This window comes from Triticum urartu, chromosome 7A, assembly GCF_056163025.1.
Source record: "Triticum urartu cultivar PI428250 chromosome 7A, HENAU_Tu73, whole genome shotgun sequence".
Taxonomy (NCBI): Eukaryota; Viridiplantae; Streptophyta; class Magnoliopsida; order Poales; family Poaceae; genus Triticum; species Triticum urartu.
Window position 1 is genome coordinate 386,572,764 of NC_141879.1, and position 6,065 is coordinate 386,578,828.

The window sequence follows — 6,065 nt, forward strand, 5'->3', positions numbered from 1 at the left end:
GTCCCCTCAAAAAAAAGAGAGTTGACGCGTATGCAAGGCTTTGTCAACTTATAATCAACATACAGTTCTAGCAGTAGTGGCCGTTGGATGTCCATCCAATGGATGCCGTGCTTCTTCTTAAATCTCGAATATTCTAGCTTCACCTGCCCAAAAAATGATTCCACCCCCTGACATCTGGGGTGCACCGTTGCGGAAGCTGACCTGTGGGCCCACTAAGTTGACGCGTACCAACGGCTTGGTCAACTTAATCTATATAAATGATTCTAGCTGCAGTGACCGTACGATGTCCATCCAACGGCCGTCGTGCTTCTTCAACCTCTGGTCTTCTTGCTCCAGCCGCCCAAAGCAGCGCTGGTCGAGCTGCCTACTCCTGCCTCTCGTGGCCGGCTATGCTGTCGCGCAAGCCTCATCGCCCCCTACTACTCCCACCGCTGGCCAGGGCATCCCTCCAATCACCCACACCCCCTGTTATTCTGCGGCGACGGCAGCCTCACACCGCAGCTGAACCAGTGAACCCTTGTACTCATCTCCGCGTGGGCATCCACTGCCGCGTCTTCCTCGGCTCTGCGTCATCCCCTTCCTAGGCCTCCCTGTTGTCCACCGTCCTGGTGCTCTCGATTGGGCGTGGTCAACATGGTCAAGGAACAACTTCCATCGGAAGAGTACTGTATGTGGAGAGGCTGACAGCTGGGTCCACGGTAGCCGTAAGTAAGTGCCTCCTTATCACTCGGAAAATAATTATTCCTCCACCTGACAGCAGGGACCCACCGGACGGGCCACCGTATTTGGCGAAAAAAATGTTTCCCCCTGACTGCTGGGACCCACCGGACGAGCCAACGTATTTCGCGAAAAAATGTTCCCCCCGCTGTCAGCTCGGACCCATCGGAGGTGCATCCTTATTACGCACAAAAAAATGAATACTCCCCTGCTAGTTGGGACCCACCTTGGTGGGAGGCTGACTTGTGGGCCTACTAAGTTGACGCGGACGGAGTGCTTTCTCAACTTAGTCAATATGTACGATTCTACCTCCAGTGACCGTACGATGTCCATCCAACGGCCTAGTGCTTCTTCAACCTCTGGTCTTCTTGCTCCAGCCGCCCAAAGCAGCGCCGCTCGTGCCGCATGCTCTTGCCTCCCGTGGCCGCCTGTGCTGCCGCAGAGGCCTCACGGCCCCTACTATTCCCACTGCTGTCCAGGCCCTGCGGCGACGACAGCCTCACACCGAGCCGAACCAGTGAACCCTCATACAACTCTCCACGCGGGCTTCCACTGTCGCGTCTTCCTCGGCTTCGCGTCATCCCCTTCCTAGGCCTCGCCGTCGTCCTCTGCCCTGGTTCTCTCGGCGCGGCATGGTCAACGTGGTCAAGGAACGACTTCCATCGGAAGAGTACTGTACGTGGAGAGGCTAACAGCTGGGTCCACGTCAGCCGCAAGGAAGTGCCTCCTTATTACGCGCAAAATAATTATTCCTCCACCTGATAGCAGGGACCCACCGGACGGGCAACTGTATTTCACGAAAAAAACGTTTCCCCCTGACTGCTGGGACCTTCCAGCTACATCTTCGCACGCAAGGAAGTGTGTCCGGGCAAAAAAAACTATTCGCCCCCCTGACTGCTGGGACCCACCAGCTACATCTTTGCACGCAAGGAAGTGCCAGACAGTCGGGACCCACCTGGTCGAAGCGTACGTAGTGTTGTCATTCTGGTCGCGAATGTGTACGTACATACTGGTCGATGTAGAGGCGCACACGTGTCGTAGTAGAGGCACACACGTAGCATGTACACGTACGTACAGTGCCCAGGGTGCAAGAAAGAAAATATGGCCACGTACATACATATCGGCAGGGTCTCGAACACATACTCATGCATACGTACGGCCAGGGCTCGTGTACATGGCTAGGTCAGAACGGAGAAACTGCATCATCATTGTGTTCATGGGGAGCCAACCGGCTGGGTCGGAACAGAATGCGTCATCGTGTTCATCGGGAGGGCTTGGACGGAACATCCGATGGAAATGAGGCCTGGCGTACCGCAGAACGAAGGAAACGGCCTTTTGTTCGACCGGCCACGATCGAAACGGGATCCTGTTCATCAGGAGGGGTCTGGTGTACCGCAAAATGGAGAAACGGACCTCCTACAGTCGAAATGGGGGTCCTATTGATGGGGAGGGGTGTGGCATACCGCAAAACGGAGGAAACGGACTTGTGTTGGAGCGCTACGGTCGAAACGGGGGTCCTGTTCATCGGGAGGGGTGTGGCGTACCGCAAACTAGGACTCCATGGGATACTGTTCATCTCCACCGTCGACCCCCTCCAGCCTCCATGGGCTACTGATCATCCACCATCGACCTCCTCCAGCCTCCACCTACGACTGTTCATCCACGGGCTCCTATTCATCCAGCCTCCACCGTGCGCTACTCCACCGGCTACTGTTTAACCAGCCCTCCACCGTCTACTATTCATCTAGCCCTCCACGGGATGGTCCTGTTCAGCCTACCGTCCACGGGGTCCTGTTCATCCAGCCCCAACCGGCTCGATCGATCGGGGTCCTGTTCATCCAGAGGCAACACCACGTGGTCCTGTTCATCCACCCCCGCCGGGAACTGTTCATCCAAACCCCCCAGCAACACTCACTGTTCATCCAGAGGCAACATCGATCGGCTTCAATTAGCAGCATTAGCGAAGGAATCGCTCGATCGGGTTCAGTTAACAGCCATCGATCGATCGCTCGGGTTCAGTAACGCGTAGCCTGCAGTGCAATCGTTGGGGTTCAGTTAGAGCACAACGCCTCGCTCGGTTTCAGTTAGAGCCCAACGCCTTGCACCCATGCGCGTGCGTGTATGAGATAAACGCGCATCGTTCGGCCCTGACCACCCACTTAACCAGAACACCTTGATATTTTCCTCGCCCTCGCTTCTACCATGGTTTTTTCCGTCATGGACGACCCAAAGAATGTCATGCAGCTGCATCTCCAGCCCGCCCAGGACGAAAAGCCCATTTTCTATCATGATTTTTTGTCATAGAAGTAGGACCCCACCACATCTATGATGATACCAGTTTTTGTCACAATTATCGTCATAGAAGTGTCATAAGTATGATAGGTTTTTTTTGTTCGGCCCAAAATGTCATGGATATGTCTTTTTTTGTAGTGCTGGTGATGACGGTGCCGGGGAGGGAGGGAAAGATCTGAATGACGAGGCGGCGATGGTCAGAGGCGAAGGCATCCACGCCATCATACTCCGACCTGACCCCTTGCCACTCACCTTCTCCATCTTCCCTCGCTTTCTCCCCGCCACCGCTGCTCCCGGGAAGCGCCAAGACTCTAGTCCCGTGCCTCCAGTGGAGAAACAACAAGCAGCCGGAACAGCCAGGAGGCACGAGTCGCGTCGTGCTCCACCTTGGCGGGCAGGGAGGCGCGCCTCTCGTTTATGGCAACTCGAAGACCTCCGTGAGGGGCGACGCTGGGATTACCAATGATCTCCAGCCCCACCTCCCGGGCGAGCATCGAAGGGACCAAAAGACTCGCCACGCCAAGGACCAGGCTCACTCCCCAAGCGTCGGCACCAGTGTGAGGCAACATATGCCTCGAACAAGAGCCCGGAGGCTGGCCCCAGGCTTCCTTCTCAAGCATGACCAGCTAAAACAGAAGATGAGAAGAGGAGGACCACGGAGATGGATGACTCCGCCGTCCTCCACTCCTCCCTTTTATAGGCCGGGCAGGGAAGGGCAGCCTCCCCATTCACGTATGACCAGCCGCCCTCCTCCGCCAATTCAAGATGGGTGGGCCCTTACCAAAGGTGCCCTCCTGCGCCACGCGCCTCCGTTACCTACCCCGCGCGATGCATGCTGTATACCTGGATAAGGATAAGTCCGCAGTGTGGGAAGAGTAAATTGGTAGATTCTTCCCCGTGCGTTCATGTCATTCATGGGCCACTACTGGACAAACACCACCACTATTGGCTTTATGTCGCACGCGGGAAAATCGAAAACTGTCCTGGATTCAAGGCTAATGAAGCAACAAAGAAAAACTTAAAGGGCCAACCACTTCAGCAACCTTGTCTGTGTACTTATTAGGCCCTACCACGACGACACTCAGCAGTATGTTCGGGGCAGGCCTGAGGGCTTCTATCGGTGAGACAAACCCTAGGTATGTTGACCAACTGTGCACAGGCACAAGATCAAGATTGAAGCATCAGCTTAAGTCGGAGATTGAAGAACCAATAGATTCAAAGAACCAACATGCAAGTCAGAAGGACCAAGATTGAGCCTAAGGAGCAAGATATCGGCAAGAGAAGGGCCTCCCTTGCCGGGCAGGCACGCTCGGCAAGGGGCGAGGCCACCACCAAAAGCAAGCGACTGAGGCTTCCCAGCAGAGCCTGCCGGGGCTCGAGAGGGGCAAAACCACCCCACCAACCACTCAAGTACGACTCAAGTCGTCAATCAGTGCGTTGTCAAGCCACATGATGATTTAGTGGCAGCCATTCACCACATGGCAGCCATTTCCTACGGAGATGCCTACAAATGACACCCGTCATGCGACGTGTCAAGAGAACACGTGTAGAGCTGGCGAGATAGCCCGGCTGGCCTTGTCGGGTGCCCAGTGATGTGACACTAAGCGGCGCATTTAATGCACCCTGTCTATAATTTTTTATTGTTCCATGATATTATATTATCTGTTTTGGATGTTTATGGGCTTTATTAAACACTTCTATATTATTTTTGGGACTAACCTATTAACCCAGAGCCCAGTGCCAGTTTCTGTTTTTTCCTTGTTTTAGAGTATCACAGAAAAGGAAAATCAAATGGAGCCCAATTGACCTGAAACTTCACGGAACTTATTTTTGGACCAGAAGAAGCCCACGGAGTATCGAAGATGGACCAGGAGAGTCTTGGGCTGCCCACGAGGGTGGGGGGCGTGCCCACCCCCCTGGGCGCGCCCCCCTGCCTCATGGACAGCCCAGAGATCCACCGACGTACTTCCTCCTCCTATATATACCCATATACCCTAAAAACATCGGAGAGCAGAATAGATCGGGAGTTCCGCCGATAGAAGCCTCCATAGCCACCGAAAACCAATCTAGACCCATTCCGGCACCCTGCCGGAGGGGGAAATCCTTCTCCGGTGGCCATCTTAATCATCCCGGTGCTGTCCATGACGAGGAGGGAGTAGCTCTCCCTCAGGGATGAGGGTATGTACTAGTAGCTATGTGTTTGATCTCTCTCTCTCTCTCGTGTTCTTGAGGTGGTACGATCTTGATGTATCGCGATCTTTGCTATTATAGTTGGATCTTATGATGTTTCTCCCCCTCTACTCTCTTGTAATGGATTGAGTTTTCCCTTTGAAGTTATCTTATTGGATTGAGTCTTTAAGGATTTGAGAACACTTGATGTATGTCTTGCATGGGATAACCGTGGTGTAATGGGTTATTCTATTGATTCACTTGATGTATGTTTTGGTGATCAACTTGCGCGTTCCACCCATGAACCTATGCATAGGGTTTGGCACACGTTTTCGTCTTGACTCTCCGGTAGAAACTTTGGGGCACTCTTTGAGGTTCTATGTGTTGTTTGAATAGATGAATCTGAGATTGTGTGATGCATATTGTATAATCGTACCCACGGATACTTGAGGGGACATTGGAGGATCGAGGTGACATTAGGGTTTTGGTTGATTTGTGTCTTAAGGTGTTATTCTAGTACGAACTCTAGGGCTGTTTGTGACACTTATAGGAATAGCCCAATGGATTGATTGGAAAGAATAACTTTGAGGTGGTTTCGTACCCTACCATTATCTCTTCGTTTGTTCTCCGCTATTAGTGACTTTGGAGTGACTCTTCGTTGCATGTTGAGGGATAGTTATGTGATCCAATTATGTTATTATTGTTGAGAGAACTTGCACAAGTGAAAGTATGAACCCTAGGCCTTGTTTCAACGCATTGTAATACCGTTTGTGCTCACTTTTATCATTAGTTACCTTGCTGTTTTTATAATTTCAGATTACAAAAACCTTTATCTACTATCCATATTGCACTTGTATCACCATCTATTCGTCAAACTAGTGCACCTA